Genomic DNA, 23126 nt, shown 5'->3' on the forward strand with positions numbered 1-23126 from the left:
ACCGTTGCCAACGATCAAAATTTAATTAAAAAAACAAAAAAAAAATTACACTAGCTCGGCCCGCCCGAACGGGTCCACAATAACCCGAAAATTCCCACCCGCTACCAGCTCGTTATCCCAGCCCGCTAACCAACCCGGTCCAATAATGGACGGGCTGGTTTTTTTTTTGTTCAACCCGTTCCAGCCCGCCCGATAAACACCTATTTTTTTAAATAACGGATCTTATACCTAGTTTTTAAAATTCAATTTAGATGATTTAGTTTGACTTATCATAAAGTTTAAGGGGAAAAAAATGATTTTTGAAACATCTGATCCTAAAGTTTAAAGGGCAAAAATTTTGTGGAGTGATAATGTTTATGTGGTTATAAAAGCTTATCATTAAGAATAAAGTAGGTAAAATGAAAAGTTTAAAATTAAATTGTTTCTAAATATAAAAATGTGTCATTCTTTTTGAAACAGACTAATAAGAAAGTGTCATCTTTAAATAGAACGGAGGGAGTATAATAATTACAAGTGCATTTGTTCGTAAAAACCTTATTAGATATGCGCGATAAACCTTTTTATAACATTTGAACATACAAAAAAATAAAGATTCTTTTTCGTTTTCAAATCCAAATAGATTAAATTTCAAATTTTACTATTAAAGATCGTAAAAACATAAAAAATTTATAATGACAGGTTGTAATTTCAATCGAGATGAAACAAAATAATTTTTTTTTTTTTTTTGTATCAAGCAAACATTAGTCCTAAATATTGATTAAATTACATATATAATAATTTTACCAGATTAGAGTTAAAAAAGTGTGAGTTCATACTGAAACTAGTAAATCATGTGGTCGAGCAACAATCTTACTGATACATATAGGTTACTCAAGAGTCAAGACCAATGACACTATTGTCTTTAAATTATTAATCTAAAACCTGGTTTTTTTTTTTTTTTTTTTTTTTTTTTTTACATCCAAATGATATAGATGTTCCCCTGACATTAATTATTGTGTCTTTTATCTCCTTCATATTTTCTGGTGATGACGGCATTACCTACACTTTAATGAGTCTCGCTTTTAAAATTTGAGCGATCTCTCTCTTTTATATTTGACTTCTTAGTTTTTTGATTTATATGCATGCCAATCACAAACTGTAGTTAATCTTCCAAACAAAAGTACTATTGACCTTTATTATTTTTGAACTTGTAGGTTATAGATGTAGTCCCACTACATGATACAACGCCTATAGCTTTACATATGTCATTAAGTAAAATTTATTTATATTATAGTTAGTTTCAAGTCACATTTTAATCAATGTAAAGTTAATAATTCACTGTTAATTTTTTGTTGTTGATTACCATTGTTTACCTTGAAAATGGTAACTACAATTATATTTGATTTTGTGGTTCTAAAAGTACGTGATTTATTTTAATACTAGTTGTTAAGCAATAGATGCTAGGTATAAGTAAAGAGAACAAGATATGCAAACTAATGAGGTCACAAAGCTGGGCCTCGAGCTGAAGCAGGACCTCGAGGTCTAGATGAGGCTAATAACGATGAACTATTGATAAAGAATCGATGGTAATGAATGCCTTAAAGATGGTCGTTTACGATTAATAATGAGCAATAGATGAAGAACAATAAATGAACAATGAGTGAACAATGTAAGAATAAGCAATAAATGTGTAGAGCAGTTGTGTTAGCAAAGAGAACAGAGAATGTTGTTGTATTCAATATGTTATATGCTTACAAAATGACAAGGGTCCCCCTTATATAGGAGGGGTGAATCCCAACATAGTACATGTCTAATAAATAAAGAATAAATGCTACTAGTACAGCTGTGCAACGGCTCAGTATGGATTTATACTATTTTTGCAGACTCTGTCAGTCCTCATCACGTGCTCTCGGGAGCCTCCTGCCTCTTTATGACGATCGTCGATTTTCATGCTGCCTCAAGGTACGTCGCGATGAGTCTTCCATGTGCCCCGCCGAGGCGAGTGCTTCGAGGACGAGTCTTGAACTGTGCTTCGATCCTACCGAGGCCGGGCTCGAAAATGCCATCGAAGCTTTAAAATCGGATTTCCTTGATTTCAACCGTATACAGATAGTCCCCGTGTTCCTTGGAATGAAATATCAAGGAATGATTTGAATTCTTTAACTCTTCAATGCATCCATCATTATGGCAGTTACGTCACACGAGCGGTTGATGTGACAAAAAAGGGATTTTAAAAGTCACGTTCCCACAACTCTCAAAAAAGCCTCGAATTGATTACGACGGTTGGCCATCCCTGGGTTTTCCCCAATGTGCACTACTGGCCCCTATAAATACCCCAATCCTTCACTCCTTTCTATGCATCACATCTTCGAACTTTAAAAAGCTCTCCTTACTTCTTTCCTGTGCTCGTTTCTTACCCAGTTTATCTCTTTTCCTCTGAAATCTTTTAGTAGAAATGGCGAAGACCTCTAGAACCGTTCCCCAAGGTGATAAAGCTTCTTCGTCTTCACACTCGTCTAAGGGCAAGGCCACAACGCCTCCTAGTCTTGAGGAATGCATCCCCGGACCCTGTGAGACATCCCCCAATTTTACGGTTGACAAACTTTCTTCGAAACCGGGGTGGTGTGAACCCATGTCCCGATACATCAGCCTGATAACCGACACTAGGACGGTGAAAACCGACTGCCGCTGGGGAGAGGCGGTGCAAGTGGAGGTACCTTCACGGGAGGAAGATATAACAACAGTCAAACCCGGTTTCCTTAGTGTATACACATATCCCTTTACCTTGGGTCCGGTAGGACCATCCTCGCCATCTATAGACCCCGTAATCCTTGACTTCTGCGGACAGTACCGGGTGACGCTCGGCCAGATTCATCCATCATTCTGGCGCGTTGTTTACATGATTAGGCACTTTGCAAACATGGTCGAGGGGCTACCTTTTACCCTCGACCATCTGATTAGGATGTACATCCCCCAACTTTACCGAGGTGGTCTGATTAAGCTTCAACATCGGGCCCCAAAGGCTTTCTTTGCCTGTACCGACGAAGGCAAGCAGGGGGTGGATGTGCCGTTTTGTCCGAGATTTAGGACCTCGGATCTAATTCCTGCTAAAAGGATGCCATTCCCCGAGGAGTGGAATATGAACCGTAAGTGAATATATCGACTAAATATTTTTTCTTTCCTTAGGACCATTCTTCCTTTTGAACTAACTTCCCTCGATGGTGCAGCTGCTGAGTGGTACCCTGGTGCAGTTAAGGATCTTTCGGGCTGGGTTCGCCAGCTTGATTTGACTTGCCCGTATGCTAAGCGCGCGTGGCGCGATCTGGCCAAGGCCCGATGGGAAGCTAAAAACTATGGTAAGGTTTTTCTTCTACCGTACTTGAGCTCGTCACAGAAGGTATCCTTTAGCCGTATTCTCAATTTTCGTACCTCCTGCCCTTTGTATTTGTGCAGACCTGGGAGATGCCTCTTTGATGGGGGAAAACTCCCCCGGGGAGGCAGGTACCTCAAATATTGCCAAGGAGAAGAAGAGAAAAAGAAAATCGCCGACTAAATCCTTGAAACCGAAGAAGGCAAAAACTCAAAAGCCTAAGGTTGATTCAGCGGCCCTAACTTCGGAAGAAACGGAGAGTCCCCGAGCTGGGGGCGAAGAGGAGGATGACTCCCTGCATGCGCCCGGGGGAAGAGGAAGTGTGTCTGCCTCAGGTCTTGCTGGGCCGATGGTTGTTGAGCCGAAAGTTTCCAAACCAGAAGTTGCTGATGTTGTCCCACCTCGGGCCGAAGAGGCTCTCGAGGATGGATCAGATAATGCCCTTGAGCCGGTCGGTGACCAAGACATTCCCTGAGCCGAGGGGCTTTTGGTAAATGAGTTAAGGGATCCCAGCTCTAAGGCTCCCCGAAGGCAAGAGAAGGCCCCAATCGATCCAACTAGAGTTATGGACGTGGATGGTTCTCCGTTGGGTCCGGCATTATCTCTGAGGGAGATACGGGATGTCCACATTAGAAAGACTTTCGATGCCGGGGCATCCCTCGGGGAGAATGACTTGTTTGAAGGATTATTTACTGGGGTCGAAGAAAATCCTGAACTTAACGCGTCGCTCATCCTCGAGGAAGTCGAGAGGCTATGCAAATAGGTGATCCGTCGTTGACTACGCTTCGAGCTTCAATCCTCATCTTTACTGATTTTGTTCTTTTATGCTTTCAGACTGTAGTGCTTTATAATCGAGTCGTTGCTAAGTCCCAAGCTGAGTCAACCCGCTGTGAGGAAGAGTGTAGGAGGCTCTCGTCTGAGGTTGACGAGCTCAGAGCCCTTTTAACTAAAATGGAGGAAAATCTTCATGACCTTCGGACTCGTTTAGAGGTGATGTCTCAATAGTGGACTGACCTTGCTGAGTAGGTAATACAGTCCTCGTATGTTTTTATTTTCGTGTTTGTCCGACTTTGGCACTTAACGCCTTTGGGTTGATCTTTGTAGCTTGAGAAGAAAGATGACCTGATGAGGGAGGGACTTGGAGCCAGGGATATGGAGATTCTCGAACTCAAGCAGCGTGTGGATGAGATAGCCTCCAAGAGAGATGCCTTTCAGGGGAAGTTTATCTCCGTTGAGCGTCATCTTCAAGATGCGAGGGCGGATAGTAGTAAGTATAAGGATCTTTATGCTGAATCGGTCGTCGCGCTATCTGTATCCAAGTCTGAAGCTGATGAGCTCATGTCCTCGTACCGAAAAGATATTGCTGCTGCAAATGCTCGGGCCAGGAAGGTGTCTGAAGAGGCTGAGCTCGGACGGACCCGAGCCTTGTAGCATGCCCGATTGAAATCTCGAAGACAGGCTCCCGAGGATGTGTACGCAGGGAGAATCGATTTGTCAGCTGAGATAGAGAGGGTGAAGGCCCTAGAGGAGGAATCAGCAGCCTTGTATTCTTTCGATGATGGTTCAGCCAGTGGCTCGTGCAGCGGCTCGGAGGATGATGAAGATGAAGGCGAAGTCCCCGAGGGGGAAGAGGCCGTTGACGTTCTGGGGGTCGAGGACCAAGCCATTGAAGGCATATCTTCTAAGGGAGCTCCGACCGGCCGAGTGACCCTTGATCGCTGCCAACTCCACACTACTATAAAGTAGGAAGAGAGGGTCGCAATAGCTTTTACCCGATATAAGGGTCGGGATCGAATTCCTCAAAGAGCTAGAAAGGGAGTTGGGTATCTACTTAGACTAGAATAGCGTGTATGCTCTTAATTGATCTTCTTATCATTTTTGGGTATTTCAATTATAAACTACTATTATCAAGCTACTAATTGAAACTAGACTATGCTTACGAAATAATTGCCAAGGTTGTATCTAATGGGAAGAAGGGCACTATGGTCGTGACATTACCTAGGTGGCTAATTGACGGGTAGATGTTACTAAGGTTCGATTGACATAATTGGGGCTTATGCTATAACCGTTGCATAATTTTACCCACTCTCACACCTCTCGGTAGAGAGAGTGATTTTGCCCAATTGACTCTCTCGAGACCAAATGGGTAGGCAAATTAGATCAAGCAACTAGGGTTCAAGTAGGGTGATTACTCTCTCGAGGTTTAACCCGTTAATATGGACTATCATTTCTCATGAGTCCATCTCAATTCCTTGTTAGGTCAATTTTGGGGACTTAGACTCTCTTTCTCAAGAAGAGTCAAATCCACAAAGCACAAATCAGTGTTTGCAACCACCAATTTATAGATTAAAACATAAAATCAACGCAAATAGCAAACACCCATAGTCAATCTAACCCTAGATGGCAACACCCATTAATTACCCACACTAAGGTTGAGCCACAACCCTAGCTAATGGGTTTAGCTACACATGCTTGAAGGAGAAAATGAAGAAATAGATGAAGAACAAGACATATTAATTAAATACTAAATTAAAGTACAAGAATCTATCGTTAATTTGAAGCTAAGATGCCAAAAATAGCTACAAAAGTTGTTCTCACGAGCGCAGCTCAATTATGATATTAGCTGATTACCTAAAAATGGTAAAATGTTCTATTTATACTGAGCTGGAAAAACTGGACAAAAATACCCCTGCGGGGTCAGTGCGGGCCGCCCAAAATGGACCGCGGCCGCACAAGGCTCTTGGATTTCAAAACTTGGCTCTCTAAAGTTGGGCTCCGCGGACCGCGCAAAATGGACCACGGCTGCGGAGGCAGCTAGCGCGGTCCGCACAAAGATGATCGCGGACCGCAAAGGCTTGGAATCTGGCAATTTCAACTTCTGAATCTCTACTCCGCGGACCGCACAGAATGGTCGTGCAGCCGCGGAGCCTTCAGCGCGGACCACACAATATATACAGCAGCCGCATTGCTTGAAGCTCGTAAATGCCAACTCTCTGAATCTACCTAGTGCGGACCGCACAAAGTCGAATGTGGCCGCACTAGGCGTTTTTATCTTCAGTTTGCCTTGTCTTTGATACTTGGGCAGGTTTCACTCCCTTTTGAGCCGATCCTTGACATTTCGTCACTTTGTCGATCAAACCTGCAATCAAGCACACTTATGAGCCTTTTGGGACTATTTTGTAACAATTTATAACCAAAGCGTAAGCAAGAAGGAGTATAAAACATGGCAAAATCCCTAGTTATCGACTCCCCCAAACTTAAGCTTTTGCTTGTCCTCAAGCAAACAAAATAAGACCCACCCCTTAAGGGAAAATCCAAGTATTTTCAGCTGTCCTAAAGTATCCTCAACAAGCATCAATTGGGACTAACAATTGCCCTCATTACGAATGAATCATTAACAACTTTTAACCTTTGAAAAACCATGGATCTAGTGTGACACAAGAGCATCAAGAGTTGACTCATTACATCAAAGAACTCTCTCAATTACTTTGGTCATTGTGGAACCCAAACTCACACATCCTCAACTATCCCTAGGCAAACCTCACCTTTTTAGAGTATTGACACACAAATCGAGGTTAATGGGAATTCACTCATCTCTCTCAAGAAAAGGTCGCAAGTCCGGCTCTAAGTACCATATGCTTGCCCCTTATGTAAGTATCCACTAATGTAAGCTTCATTCAACTCAAGATCATATAGGGCTTTTGTGGAGTCATTGTGAAGGCTTTTGGGTAAGGATAGGACATATTTTTGTTCAAGTGGGTTCAATCTTCCCTTAAGCACTTCTTTTGACTCATTTGGCGCAATTCACTTGACTCCTTTGAGTCATTTCACCTCTTCCAAGGGGTTAGAGAGACACATTGTCACTCTTTCTTATGCATTTCAATTCTTTTCTCCTTTTTCAATTTTTCCACACCTTTCTTTCTTTTACTTTTCTTGAATCCCTTCTTATTCTTTCTCACTTTGAGTATTCTTTTTGTCTTTTTGCTTTTCTTTCTTTTTCATTGCCTTTCCTTTTCTTCATTTTTGTGCCTCATACCACTTTGTTGTCATCCTCGTCTCTCCCCCAAACTTATGCTTTTGCCATGTGCTCAAGGAAAGATCGGGTGCCAAGAGAGGGTATCTTTTAGAACGGGTATAGGCTTGTAACATGGTTCTTGAAAGAAAAAGGTCTAAGGCTCAAAAGGGTTAACTAGGGATCATATCATTGGTAGGCTATGGAATTTGTTCAACTATCATTTGGATCAAGGAGGGCCTATAATCACTTCTCAAGTCAAATTTCACTTAGGATTTTGCCTCAACAAACATTCAGAGCAAGTTCTAGACCAATGGCTCGGGACTTGGACTCGCAATTCGATTTCTCACCACACAAGCTAAGGGATTGCTAAAGACATCGAGTCGGGGGCCCACAACGAACTTAGATCTGATTTGAGCACACAATGGTCTCGGAAAACCACTTGATGATTATTGGCCAACGCAAGAGTCTCAAGGCCACGACTTTCACCATCCTAAACACAACATTTTGTCTTTGACCATGGGATCAAAGGCAAATGTGCTAGGCCCAAGTGAAGCTTTGCTTGAGGTACCCTTAACTACAAACTACCAAAAACAAAAAACAAAAACGGACTCAAACCCTTAAGAAGGTTGTCACGCCATCTATCATTGGGAAGAGCCACCCGGTTCACACAAAACTCCACCTTTGGAAAGAACCGTGGAATTAAGAAAACCAAAGGCTTATTAAAAACGTCCAAAATAAAACAAAAGGCTACGAGCCTATATAAGAAGCTAAAAACGAAATATTTTTGCGAAAATAGAAAATAGAATGAATATGTACAATAGGGGAAAGAATATACAACAGGGAATGAATATATACAACGATGAAACTTTATATACAGACCAAAAGAAAGATAAAAAAGTATGATAAAAGTAACTAAATGCAAGATTATATATAGACCAAATGAAAATCAAAGAAAGCATAAAGTAAATCAGTATATATATATACAGTCATCCAAGGATAAATAGGGCACACCCCCTCAAATAAAAGCTGGCATTGTCCCCAATGCCGACTAAAGCAAAAATAAGCACCAAAAAGTAGTGAAAGGATATGAGGACTCCTTAAGCCTCATCCATCTGCACAGGAACATGAGTGGTCCCCGGATTCTCGGTATGCTCGGGAACCTCAGACTGGTTCCCGGTCTCCTGCTGCTCAACTGCTGGGACCTGGGACTGGGCCTGGACTAGCTGTGGATCTGGTACATCCTGTGGCTGACTGGAGGAAGCCTCCGGTGGGTCTGTCAACAGGATAATGGCATCATCTGCTCTCAGGATAGTCCTCTTCCTCTTAAGAGGCCTCTGTAACTGCTCCAGAACTGTGGCTGCTGCTGGGACTGCTGCTGAAGCTGGATCCTCAAATAATAAATCTAAAGGCAACTGGTCTGCCTTCAGTCTCTCTACATCCGCCCTGAGCTCCTTCACGGACTCCCTGGAAGCCCGTGTCTTGCGCAGCTTTTTGTGCTCCTTGGCAAGCTCTTTGAGAGCCTTGCCATGTGAAGCCACTGCCTTCACCAACTTGGCCTGGGTGCTGAGGATCCTCTCCTGGTTATCAAGCAACTTCTTCAAAGCCTCCTCTATAGACTGTAGGACCTGAACTGGCGGGGGAGCCGACTGAGCTACAATGGTGGAGGTCAAAGTGGACAACTTGGATGAAGCAGTATACATCCAGTTGTTCAGGCTCTGAAGTGTCTAGTGCAGTCTGTGAGCAGTGATAGGATGGGCCCGGGAAGATGGAATCTCCGGGCCAGCTGAGGTGGAAGGACCAAGAGGCAAATCTGCAGTAGTGGAAGGTCCGGGAGGCATGACAGCAGATGTGGAGGCAGGCTCAGTGGAGGCCTCTACCTCAACTGGCTCTTCAGACTGGCCAGTTGGGGCAGAAGTAGGAGGTTTGTAGTTCTTCTCCTTGGGGTTGTCTGGCCCCCTCAAACTGTACCAGGAGAATGGAGCAACCGGTTTGGCATTGACATCATACGGCTTCTTTTACACCTCCAAGTCACGGAAATACATAGAGAGAGTGTTGGGGAAAGGGTAGTTCCGATTAGCTTCCACACCCACAAGAGAGATGATGCGGGACATCACATTCCCCATGTTGATGGGGTAACCCGCCATGATTGATGCAACTAACACAGCCCGGGAGATAGGAAGAGTATGGTCATGTGTGGTAGGGTCCAACCTGCTACAAACGAAAGTCTCACAACCCTTAGCTTCGAAGTTCAGGGTCCCCCTCAAAAATTTTACCCCCGCAGTCAACCACTCAGGAACAGTACCTGGGATTGCCAAGTATTGTGCTAACCATGGACGGACCCCCTCACCCATCTCTAACTTTGCCAAGTATAGAGTCTCGTCCTCTTCATTGAAGCCTAGATATTCATTCAGAGACTGCCCGTCGAACACCACCTTTTTGTTCCGAACCTTGGTCACTGTAGAACCCTTGACGATGTGGGCCACATTACAATAGAATTCCCTAACCATATGTTCATTCGCCTCAATACACTTCTCCATGAAAAACTCCCAGCCCACTCTAGTTCTAAACTCCCTTTGCACGTTCGGGTTGTGGGGAAGTAGATCTTTGTCAATAAAGCTCCTCTCCGGCATCAAATGTCTCACCGGCCACCACTTCCTAAACTTATGATATGCAACTTGGCTCACAAAACTATCCTCCTACTCCTCAGGTTTTCTAGTTCTAGCAACGCCTCCGACTTGAGGCTCACCACCCTCAGCACCCTGTACCTCCTCCTCATTTCCGCCTGCACTCTCCCTAGATAATGAAGCTGTGGGGGAGGTGGAGTCGTCTCCACTACCTGCTTCCGACCCCTCAGATGAATCAAAAACTACATTTACTGGCCTCTTGATAGTGGGTGATGCTGGAGGGTATTAGTCAATTGAAAGTGGGTGGTGTTGTGAGTTGGGACTGAGTCTAAGGAGATGTCCTGGGATGGCATATACTCACTCCCGGAAGAATGGGAAGCAGCTTTATCTGCAGCTTTTATCAACTTTCGGGTCTTTTTGATGTTTTCCCGAGCTTGGGGAGTGAGTTTTACCACTCTCTTTCCTTTGCCCCCTCGGGAGGAACCACCTCTCCCGGGTTGTTTTGTTCCTTTGCCTCCTTGTTGTCTAACCATTGTCTGCAAACACACACATCTAGCTTTGTTAGTCTAAGCACAGGCAGTGAAACAGATGCAGAATAAATTGCAGAACAAAAGCTCAGCAGTTGAAGAAACAGTTGCTGGAACAGGCCAGTGCGGACCACACAAAATGGCAGTGCGGCCGCACTGAAGCCACCGCGGACCGCACAAAAATGACTGCGGTCCGCACAGATTTAAAGCCCCCAAACTTAGCTCTCCGAACCTCACCACCGCGGGCCGCACAAAATGGTATCGCAGCCACAGTGGGTCAGCGAGGACCGCACAAAGTGCAATGCGGCCGCGCTGGCACAGGACATTTCTCAGAACATATGCACCGCGGACCGCACAAAAGTGACCGCGGTCCGCGAGGGGTGCTGATTTAGGGCACTGAGTTAGGGTTTAAGTTTTTGTTGCAATTTTGTTCAAATCATCACCTACTTTGTCCCTACTCAATTTCCCACTCATTATGCACATAATTCACACAAAGACTAGTAACTAAAACTAACCTAAGCTAATCAAATAGAGAAAAATGAGAAAAAGAAGAAGCTATGGGCTACTGGTCATGAAAATAAAATGAAGCTATAAAATTAAACAAAGAAAAATGGATGAAATGTTACCAGATGTGAAGATGGAATGCAAGTGTTCAATCTAAGCAAAGAGTTTCGTGAAAAAGAGAGAATGAACAATAACTTTTTAGGGCTCCCGAGTGATTAGGGTTCGAAAAAGGTAAAAGGAGACCCTTGAGGACTATTTATAGAAAAAGGTGTGGGACCCAGTCTTACCCACCAGCGCGGCCGCACAAAACGGACCGCGGACCGTGCTGGGTTTGTTTAGCAGAAGTCTGAGAAGGCAACCTCCGCGGTCCGCACAAAAGTGACCGCGGCCGCGGAGGTCCACTGCGGTCCGCACAGAATGGAATGCGACCGCGGTGGCAAACTTCAGAGAGTCATCATTTCTTGCTCATACCAGTGTGGACCGCACAAAATGGACGTGCGGCTGCACTGGAAACTTCAGAGACTTGACATTTTTGCACTCATGCCCTGCACTGCATCAACTCAATCCCTGCAACATCTCACAACTAATTAGCTCAAAAATCAATCCTAACTACCAAGAAAATCAACAAAAACAAAAAGAAAAACACATGGGTTGCCTCCCAAGAAGCGCCTGATTTAACGTCGCGGCACGACGCGGGTTACCATCACATCACTTCAAACCAAGAAGCACCACCACGTGGCTCTCATCAAGCTCTCCAAGAAGCAATAAAAAGCACGCCCAGCAAGTTGGTTTAGCATCCGATCAATGAATGGCAAGGGATAACGATCCTTGCAGGGCACTCTGTTCAATTGTCCATAGTCTATGCAACCCTGCCAACCTGTGACTGTTCTTGTAAGAGTCAACACATTATGAGGATATGTCACCATTGCAGGCACTGCTTCATTTAATCTTCTTTGATGCTCCAAGAAAGGCGTTGCGCATCCTCCAAGATACTTTCGGGCTTAAAGATTGTGGGGCTGAGGTGTGGAAGAAGTGGTTTTAACTCCAACACCAGTGGCTCCTCAATTGTTGGCTTTATTGGTGGAGTCTCCCGGTTTGCAAAAGTTTCCCGATTTTCAAGATCCAAAGACAATTTACTAGGCTCACAAGATTCCATAACATGTAAAGCATCTATGCACTTCACTCTACTTGCATCATCGTTGACATCCCGATTTAGAGGCACGACCACAAGGGGGTCTTCAACATTAATCATAGAACTTGTATCATCCATTATCACAGCTGTGACAATGTCTACAAAAGAGCACACCTCGGTGTTATTAGATTGCTTCATGGATTTGCAAACAGGGAAGACGACCTTCTCATCACCTACTCTAAAAGTGAGTTCACCCGCTTCAACATCAACCAATGCCTTCCCCGTTGCAAGGAAAGGTCTCCCTAGAATAATTGGGACCTCATAGTCCACCTCACAATCCAAAATCACAAAGTCCGCCGGCAAAATGAATTTGTCCACCCGGACAAGTACGTCATCAATTATACCCAAAGGCCACTTCATCGACCGGTCCGCCATTTGAGGTCTCATTGAGGTTGGCCTAGGTTGCCCGATTCCCAAAGTCTTGAAGACTGAATAAGGCATCAAACTAATGCTAGCCCCCAAGTCACAAAGGGCCTTAGCAAACTCCACACTACTGATAGTGCAAGGGATAGTAAAAGCTCCAGCGTCTTCAAGTTTCGGGGTCATAGAATACACAATCGCACTGACTTGGTGAGTCATCTTTATTGTTTCACAATCCATGAAACGCTTCTTTGTGACCAAATCCTTCATGAACTTTGCATAGCCCGGCATTTGTTCAAGTGCCTCCACCAAGGGCACATTGATTGTAAGGCTTTTCGTCATTTCTATGAACTTTTTGAATTGATTGTCACTCTTTTGCTTTGCTAACCGTTGAGGATAAGGTGGAGGTGGCCTAGGCAAAGGTGCCTTGACTTTGGGCACCACCGGCTCGGGCATATCAATCATATGTTCCCTAGACGGGTTCACGGCGTCTTGAGTTTCCACCTCGGCCTCATCAATATCTATCCTCACTTCATTGTTCACATTGTTCTCAACCACATCTTCAACTATCAAAGGTACATCATTTTCCCGCAACTCAATATCATCATCCACAACTTGCTTATCTTTCAAGGCATGCACATCACCGCCTCTTCCACTTCTTGTTGTAACCGCCATCACATGATTGTTCCCACCTTTAGGGTTCACTACCGTATCACTTGGTAGAGCATCCTTTGGGTGAGTATTTAACGATTGAGAGATTTGGCCTAATTGTACCCCCAAATTCCGAATGGAGTTATTGTGGGAAGCCAATTGAGCATCGGAATCTTGGTTCTTCTTCATCATTTGTTCGAACATCATTTCTATTCTTCCCATATCATTACCCAAAGAACTAGATCCTTGAGAAGGGAACGGGGGTGGATTGTTCGGTTGTTGGTACATCGGGGGTCTTTGAAAGCCTTGCCCCCGATTTCCTTGGTTTCTATTGTTGTCCCAATTGCCTTGACCATTGTTGTTCCAATTGTTGTTATTACCATTCCAAATCCCTTGGTTGCCTTGATTATTGTTCCCCCAATTACCGCCTTGATTGTTGTTGTTCCAATTACCACCACCTTGTTGTTGATTGCCCCAATTTCCTTGAGGTCGCCATTGTTGGTTTGAAGAGTTGCCTCTATTGCCTTGATAGTTGTTAACATATTGTACCTCCTCATTTTGCTCATCATAACCCTCATTTTGGAACCCATCACACTCATTATCAAATTGCTCGAAATTCCCTTGATTTTGTTGCCTCCTTTGCCTTCTCTTGTTGGTAAGCAAATTAACACTTTCCATAGCATTCACTTGGCGAGGGTTTTGGACTTGTTGCAACTGTGCCTTAGCCAATTGATTCATAGTAGTTGTCAACTCCGCTATAGCTTGTCCATGGTCGTGTAACTCTTTATGCAAATGAATAACCGTAGGGTCACCTTGAGGAACATTGGCCCTACTTTGCCAAGCCGAAGAAGTGTCGGCCATCTCATCAAGAATATTGCAAGCTTCGTCATAAGACAACTTCATAAAATTACCCCCGGCCAATTGATTGACTATGCATTGATTTGTAGTATTGATGCCCCGATAGAAGGTTTGTTGAATCATCGCCTCGGTCATATCGTTATTTGGGCATTATTTCACCATTGTTCTAAACCGCTCCCAAATCTCATACAAATGTTCCGTGGGTTCTTGCTTGAAAGCCAATATCTCATCTCGAAGTGCCGCCATGTGCCCGGGTGAGAAGAATTTAGCAATAAATTTATCCGCCAACTCATCCCAAGTTGTGATGGAATGATTGGGGAGTCTCTCTAACCAATCCAATGCCTTCCCCGGAGTGAGAATGGGAAAAGTATCAACCTAAGAGCATCTTCGGACACATTCATCTGCTTGCTACCCCAACATGTATCCATGAATCCTTTTAGATATTTGTAGGCGTTTTGATCCGCAACGCCCATGAAATACCCACGCTGCTCAAGTAAGGTCAACATCACATTGGTTATCTGAAAATTGCCCGCCCGGATTCTGGGAGGGACTATAGCACTCACGTACCCTTGATTTGGTAGCACTCTGGGAGCCTCTCTTGGAGGTGGCGGAGGAGGGTCTAGAACATTGTCATTAGCATTGGCCTGGCGGCCTCGTCTTGGTCCGGGAGGTACAAGAGGCACCTCATACTCTCCAATTTCATCTACCTCCTCCCCCGCAAGCACGTTTCCAAGAGGGTCATTCGCGTTTAAATCCATTGGGTACCTGTAGTAATCACACACACAAATTAGTAATTAAGAAGGAAAGAAGAACAACACACAAAACTAACTAAATAGATAGCCAAAACCTTAGCTCCCCGGCAACGGCGCCAAAAAGTGATCGCTGCCAACTCCACACTACTATAAAGTAGGAAGAGAGGTTCGCAATAGCTTTTACCCGATATGAGGGTCGGGATCGAATTCCTTAGAGAGCTAGAAAGGGAGTTGGGTATCTACTTAGACTAGAATAGCGTGTATGTTCTTAATTGATCTTCTTATCATTTTTGGGTATTTCAATTATAAACTACTATTATCAAGCTACTAATTGAAACTAGACTATGCTTACAAAATAATTGCCAAGGTTGTATCTAATGGGAAGAAGGGCACTAGGGTTGTGACATTACCTAGGTGGCTAATTGACGGGTAGATGTTACTAAGGTTTGATTGACATAATTAGGGCTTATGCTATAACCGTTGCATAATTTTACCCACTCTCACACCTCTCGGTAGAGAGAGTGATTTTGCCCAATTGACTCTCTCGAGGCCAAATGGGTAGGCAAATTAGATCAAGCAACTAGGGTTCAAGTAGGGTGATTACTCTCTCGAGGTTTAACCCGTTAATTGGGACTATCATTTCTCATGAGTCCATCCCAATTCCTTGTTAGGTCAATTTTGGGGACTTAGACTCTCTTTCTCAAGAAGAGTCAAATCCACAAAGCACAAATCAGTGTTTGCAACCACCAATTTATAGATTAAAACATAAAATCAACGCAAATAGCAAACACCCATAGTCGATCTAACCCTAGATGGCAACACCCATCAATTACCCACACTAGGGTTGAGCCACAACCCTAGCTAATGGGTTTAGCTACACATGCTTGAAGGAGAAAATGAAGAAATAGATGAAGAACAAGACATATTAATTAAATACTAAATTAAAGTACAAGAATCTATCGTTAATTTGAAGCTAAGATGCCAAAAATAGCTACAAAAGTTGTTCTCACGAGCGCAGCTCAATTATGATATTAGCTGATTACCTAAAAATGGTAAAATGTTCTATTTATACTGAGCTGAAAAAACTGGACAAAAATACCCCTGAGGGGTCAGTGCGGGCCGTACAAAAATGACCGCGGCAGCACAAGGCTCTTGGATTTCAAAACTTGGCTCTCTAAAGTTGGGCTCCGCGGACCGCGCAAAATGGACCACGGCCGCGGAGGCAGCTAGCGCGGTCCGCACAAAGATGACCGCGGACCGCAAAGGCTTGGAATCTGGCAATTTCAACTCTCTGAATCTCTACTCCGCGCACAGAATGGTCGTGCGACCGTGGAGCCTTCAGCGCAGACCGCACAATATATACAGCGGCCGCATTGCTTGAAGCTCGTAAATGCCAACTCTCTGAATCTACCTAGTGCGGACCGCACAAAGTCGAATACGGCCGCACTAGGCCTTTATATCTTCATTTTGCCTTGTCTTTGATACTTGGGCAGGTTTCACTCCCTTTTGAGCCGATCCTTGACATTTCGTCACTTTGTCGATCAAACCTGCAATCAAGCACACTTATGAGCCTTTTGGGACTATTTTGTAACAATTTATAACCAAAGCGTAAGCAAGAAGGAGTATAAAACATGGCAAAATCCCTATTTATCAACCCCTGCGGTAGATTAGTTTTTTATTCGTTCCTTTTTGTATGAGGGTTCCATACACGAGCCTTGCAAATATATCTTTGTGGACTTTTTTTATATACATATAAAGATCTTTGCTTTTCATCATTTCCTGTCTTCCCTTTGCCTGGTTCGATGTTGATTCAACTTATAATATAAGCCCCTTGGGTTTTTAACATACTGCCCCCTTTTAGATCGGCCCTTAGGCTCTTTGAGCTGGCCCTTGGGCTCTTACGCATTGGCCCTTAGGCTCTTTTTGGGTTGGGTCGATGCGACCTCTGATATGGCTATAGTTTTTCCTCAGTTTGGCTAAAGACTTTTGAAGTTTTGATTATGCCTTGGCATGTTTTATGTTCGTCCGACTCTTCAACGGCTCAAATGAGAACCTTGATTATGAGTCGATATGTGACGATAGCTGAGCACCTCGGGAGGTCCGCTCCAAGGTTGAGTTTTCAAAACCTTTCCATCGAAGGCTGATTGCTTTCGAAGCCTTTTTATTGTTTAGGGGCTGATATTATCGAAGCTCCTTTGCTTTTTCCGAGGGTAGCCTGATTAACCGGTTCTTTTCAAAGTACTTTCGAAGTATTTGGAGGCCTTTAGTTTTATGGCGGCAGTCGGACGTCTCTAAGCCGCGTTAATTCGGCCGTAGCCTTTTAGTTCGACCGTAGTCTTTATGTTTGGCCGTAGCCTTTAGTCCTCGTGTGCGGTGACCTTGGTGTCTATATCGAGGGTATGCCTTTTTAGGGGTCTTACAAGTTCGAATATATAGCCTTGGCCTTAATGTCGGGGGTTATGCCTTTTTTAAGGTCTCATAGATTTGAGCATGCCTTGTTGATGACTTACAGATTTGATGTTGCCTCAGTGAGGGCTTATGAGCTCGAGGTTGCCTGATCAAGGTCTTACGATTTCGAGTTTTTGACGACCCGATGAGCTGACTGTCGAAGACAGTCCCCGAGTGTTTGAGAGTTTTTTGGCTCTTGGACCGTTTTGCGCGACAATAGTGAACTTCTTTGAAGCGCAAAGTGTTTTGATATGCAAAGAGGCTTCCTCGATTACTTGATATATGCGTACATGCTTTTTGCTTTTGGAGGCTCGATTATTCTATGTGGACACGGTTCATTTGACCGTTTGGCCCAATGCAACATTCTCCTATCGAGGTCCTCCTAGGCATAGTTTGATTTCTTCAGAGAAGTGACCTCCTGGGGTGATGCCCCCCAGTATTTGAGGTTGATTGAAGAGAAGCCTCGAATACTTGATGAGTTCTCCTTAGGTATCATATGGATGCTGCCTCGTTAAAAACCTTGCCGGTAAAACCCGTTCGGGATAAAATCCGGTCTAAGGGAAAAAGACTGCAACGCATGCTTTAAATCCCAAGGTCTTCGAGTCAAAAGGTTCTTTGGCGTTTCTCGTCGAACACCTGTGAGAAATTAGTATGAAACATAGAGCGAAAAGGGAGAAGGTTATACTTTAGCAATAATAGCATTTGAGTGTTGATATGTTCCAACTGCTTGGAAGTTGCTCGCCTTCCATGGTACCGAGTTAGTAGGACCCTTTGCCTACTATTCCGAGGATGCGGTACAATCCTTCCTATCCTGGGCCTAGCTTCCCCCATTTGGATTCCGGGTATTGAGGGTGACTTTCCTTAGGACTAAGTCCCCGACTCTAAAGTATCTGAGGTTTGTTCTCCTGTTGTAATATCTCTCGATCCTTTATTTTTGGGCGGCCATTCGGACTAGTGCAGCTTCTCGCTTTTCATCTAGTAGCTCGAGGGATGTAGTCATGGCCTCGCTATTCGAGTCCTCGGTTGCATATCAAAATCTGGCGCTTGGCTCTCCGACCTCAACCGGTATCAAAGCCTCGGACCCGTACACTAAAGAGAAAAGTGTCTCTCCTGTGCTCGATTTTGATATTGTTCGGTATGCCCATAGTACTTCGGGCAATACTTCACTCTATTTTCCCTTCGCATTTTCTAACCTCTTTTTCAAGTTTTGGATGCTGTTCTTGTTTGTGGACTCGGCTTGTCCATTTGCACATGGGTGATAGGACGTTGATAGGATCCTCTTGATTTTATGATCTTCGAGAAATTTCGTCACCTTGCTGCCTTTGAACTGCTTCCCATTATCATAAGCAATCTCGGATGGAATCCCAAATCTGCATATGATGTGGTCCCAGATGAAGTCGATGACTTCTTTTTCTCTTACCTTCTCGAAGGCCTGTGCTTCCACCCATTTTGAGAAATAGTCAGTCATAAACAGAATAAATCTGGCTTTACCTGGCGCTGTTGGTAGGGGGCTGACGATGTCCATCCCCCAATTTCATGAACGGCCATGGTGATAAGACTGAATATAGCTATTCACCGTGTTGGTGGATCATTGGGGCAAACCTTTGGCATTTATCACACCTTCGAACGAATTCCTTGGTGTCCTTTTCCATGAAGTCCCAATAGTAGCCTGCTCTAATGACCTTTCGAACTAGAGAATCGGCGCCAGAATGATTCCCACAAGTGCCCTCGTGGATTTCTCGAAGTACGTAATCGGTATCCCCCGATCCCAAGCATATGGCTAGAGGCTCGTCGAAAGTCCTTCTGAATAGTGTTCCATTTTTGTCGAGCGAGAATCGGGTAGCTTTGGCTCGGAGGGACCTCAATTCTTTTGGGTCTGCGGGCAGCTTCCTGTTTTTCAAGTAGCCAATGTATTTATTCCTCCAATCCCATGTTAGACTTGTCGAGTTGATCTCGGCACGGCCTTCTTCAATTACCGACTTGGATAACTGTACAACAGCCCCTGGGAGTATGTCATCTTCTTCGACGGACGACCCCAGGTTCGCGAGTGCATCGGCCTCGCTGTTCTGATCTCGAGGAATGTGGACCAGGGTCCACTCTTTGAAACGATGCAATATCACCTGAAGTTTGTATAGGTATCTTTGCATCCTGTCTTCTCGAACCTCGAAGCACCCATTTACTTGGTTGACTACTAGAAGGGAGTGCATTTTGCTTCGATGATCTCTGCCCCTAGGCTCTTGACTAGCTCGAAACCTGCAATCATAGCCTCATGCTCGGCCTTGTTGTTAGTAAATTTTGGCATTTTTATAGATTGCCTAATCATACCGCCCGTAGGTGGTTTCAGAACGATGCCGAGCCTAGACCCTTTCATGTTCGAGGCACCGTCGGTGAATAGGGTCCATACCTCTGATGACGTGCCCATTTCTAGCAAAAGTTCTTTCTCTACTTCGGGCACGAGGGCAGGCGCGAAATCGGCCATGAAGTCCGCCAAAATTTGGGACTTGATGGCCGTCCGGGGTTAGTACTCTATATCATACCCTCCGAGCTCAATGGACCATTTGGCCAGTCTGCACGATAGTTCTGGTTTGTGCAAGAAGTTTCGAAGAGGATATGTTGTTAAAACACATATACGATGGCATTGAAAATAAGGTTTTAATTTCCGAGCTGCACTTACTAATGCAAGAACTAATTTTTCTAAGTGTGGATACCTGGTTTCAGCATCTCCTAGAATCCGACTTACGTAATAAACAGGGAACTGCGTACCTTGCTCTTCCCGAACCAACACACCACTTACCGCTACTTCGGATATGGCCAAATATAAGTACAACGTTTCATCTTCCTTCGGGGTGTGGAGCAAAGGCGGGCTCGAGAGATACCGCTTTAATCCCTCTAAAGCATGTTGGCATTCCGGAGTCCACTCAAAGCTATTTTTCTTCTTGAGCAAGGAAAAGAAATGATGACTTCGATCTGATGATCTTGAGATTAATCGGCCCAAGGCCACTGTCCGCCCGGCCAGTCGCTGTACGGCCTTCACATTGTTTATCACTGTGATTTCTTCAATGGCCTTGATTTTGTCGGGGTTGATCTCAATCCCCCTATTCGATACCATGAAGCCTAAAAAGTTGCCCGATCCAACTCCGAAGGCACATTTCTCGAGGTTTAGCTTTATGTTGTAACTTCTAAGGATATTGACTGTTTCCTGCAAATGAGTCAGATGGTCCTCTGCGCGCAGGGATTTAACTAGCATGTCATTAATATAAACTTCCATAGATTGGCCTATTTGATGTTCGAACATCTTATTAACTAGGTATTGGTATGTAGCTCCTGCATTTTTTAGCCCGAAGGGCATTACGTTATAGCAGTACGTACCGTATTTTGTGATGAACGAAGTCTTTTCCATGTCCTATAGGTTCATTTGAATTTGATTATACCTGGAGTAGACGTCGAGAAAAGTGAGGGTCTCGTGGCCGGCCGTGGCATCGATCAAGCGATCGATGTCGGGCAACGGGAATGAGTCTTTGGGGAATGCATTATTTAAGTCTTTATAATCTACGCACATTCTTAATTTATTTCCTTTTTTGGGGACCACTACTACATTAGCCAACCATTCAGGGTATTTTACCTCCCTAATTGATCCTATTTTGAGGAGTTTTGTCACCTCGTCTTTGATGAACGCATGTTTTACCTAGGATTGAGGCCTCCTTTTTTGCTTCACTGGTTTGAACCTGGGATCGACACTTAGTCGATGGGTGGTTATCTCCAGCGGGTTGCCTATCATGTCTAAATGGGACCAGGCAAAGCAATCAATGTTGTTAATCAGAAATTAGATGAGTTTTTTCTTGAGTTCGGGGGTTAATCCCGTCCCCAGGTATACCTTTCGATCTGGAAAAGGCTCGATAAGATGGCCTATTCGAGTTCTTCGACCGTTGATTTTGCTGCGTCCGACTCTTCAGGAGGAACGAAGGTCCGAGGAGTGAGGAAATTTTCTTTATCATCTTCGTACAAATGCTCACAGACCACCTAGCCCTCGGGAGTCATCCTGTTCCCTGATTCATCCTGGACTGGGAGGGTTGTTGTTGGTGCTACATCGCTTACCGTGAACATCTCCTTTGCTGCACGTCGTTCTCCGTACACTATCTTTATACCATCTTTTGTTGGGAATTTCATCATCTGATGAAGAGTGGATGGTACGCCCTCATGTTGTGTATCCACGGTCTTCCAAGTATGGCATTGTACCTTATGTCACCTTCGATGATCTCAAACTTGGTGTCTCGAACCGTACCAGACATGTTGACTGGGAGGATGATTTCTCCCTTCATTGTCTCGCTTGTCATGTTGAATCCATTGAGGATTCGAGAGGTGGGTGTGATCAGTTCGGACAGTCCGAGCTGTTCTACTACCTCCGACCTGATTACGTTGGCCGAGCTACCTGGATCCACGAGCACACGTTTAATTTGAACGTTATTCAAAAGAAAAAAATTACCAGCGCATCATTATGTGGTTGGGACAAAGCCTCGATGTCTTCCTCTACAAATACAAGGGCACCTTTGGGTATATAACACTGAGTTTGCCTTGCCGTTGTGGCGTACACTTTGGCCCGTTTGAACTTGGGTCCCCGCGGAACGTCGGTTCCTCCAACGATCATGTAAATGATTTACCGAGGTTCTTCTGGACAATTTTTTCTGTCCACCTCTTTTTCCCGAAAGTGGTTCTTGGCTCGATTGCCTAGGAATTCCCAGAGGTGCCCTTCGTCGATCAGTCGGCCCACCTCTTCTCGGAGCTGCCTACAATCCTCGGTCCTGTTGTAAGGCCCCGGAAAAGTTTGCTAAGTAATTTAGGACTTCGTGGTGCCAGGTAGACTAATTATAATGTTTTATGTGCTATTAACATGATAGACATCAATTCGATTTGGTAAACAAGTGTATAAGTCTTATAATAAGTAATGTGGGGTCCAAGGAGGGGCCTAAGTCTAAGTCAAATTGGAAAATTTCATAATAGGCTAAAATTCCAAATGAGTTTGCACAAGTCCACATTTTGAACGAGCATATGTAAATACATAAAGGGTTTTATGTGATGATAAACCTATCATATGAAAGGTCTTCGAGTCTAGTTTCCAACGCTTTAAACCGTTCATCATTTGGACATTCCTACACAAAGTTATGATCAAATTACTAAAGGCTGGAAAAATGCGATCCTGTGTCAGTTCTACGATTGCAAAACCATTATGCGGTTTGCTTAATTGATCTGCGACCGCAAATCTGGTCGCAAACTGGACCAGTGTAGCCCAGTTTTGGGCACTAGTTCCGTGATGCATTTTGCGACCCACATTCTTGTTTTGCGTCCATTATGCGACCACAGACCCAATTTCGGATGCTTATTTTTCCTATTTTTATAACCCGACCCCATTTTAATATATAGGCTTTAGAGCTTCATTTGGGGTCATTTTTCTACCGATTTTAGAGAGAGCTGAGAGCATATAGAGAGAGAAAGAAGGAGCCTAGCTTCATAATCACCCAAATCTTGCTCAAGTCTTCAAGAATCAAAGAACCCAATCACATGTTCTTCATCTAGGAGGTAAGGTTCTATACATTAGACTTTAATTTCGAGTTTGGGGTATAAGATGGGTTATTGAGGTATGATTCTTGGGTGTAATAGTATTATGTATACATGCATGTACAAATTAGGTTTGTGGGAAGATTGTTGAACACGAATAAGTAAAGATTCGGTTGGGTAATGAAGGAAATCAAGATGCACAACTAGTGTTAGATAAAATGCTCAAATGAGCCAAAACCATGAATATCTTCCTAATTTGTGTTCAATTTTGTTATGTCTCAAAGTGGATTGGA

Source organism: Nicotiana attenuata, chromosome 9 (assembly GCF_001879085.1).
Source record: "Nicotiana attenuata strain UT chromosome 9, NIATTr2, whole genome shotgun sequence".
In the NCBI taxonomy this organism is placed as follows: Eukaryota; Viridiplantae; Streptophyta; class Magnoliopsida; order Solanales; family Solanaceae; genus Nicotiana; species Nicotiana attenuata.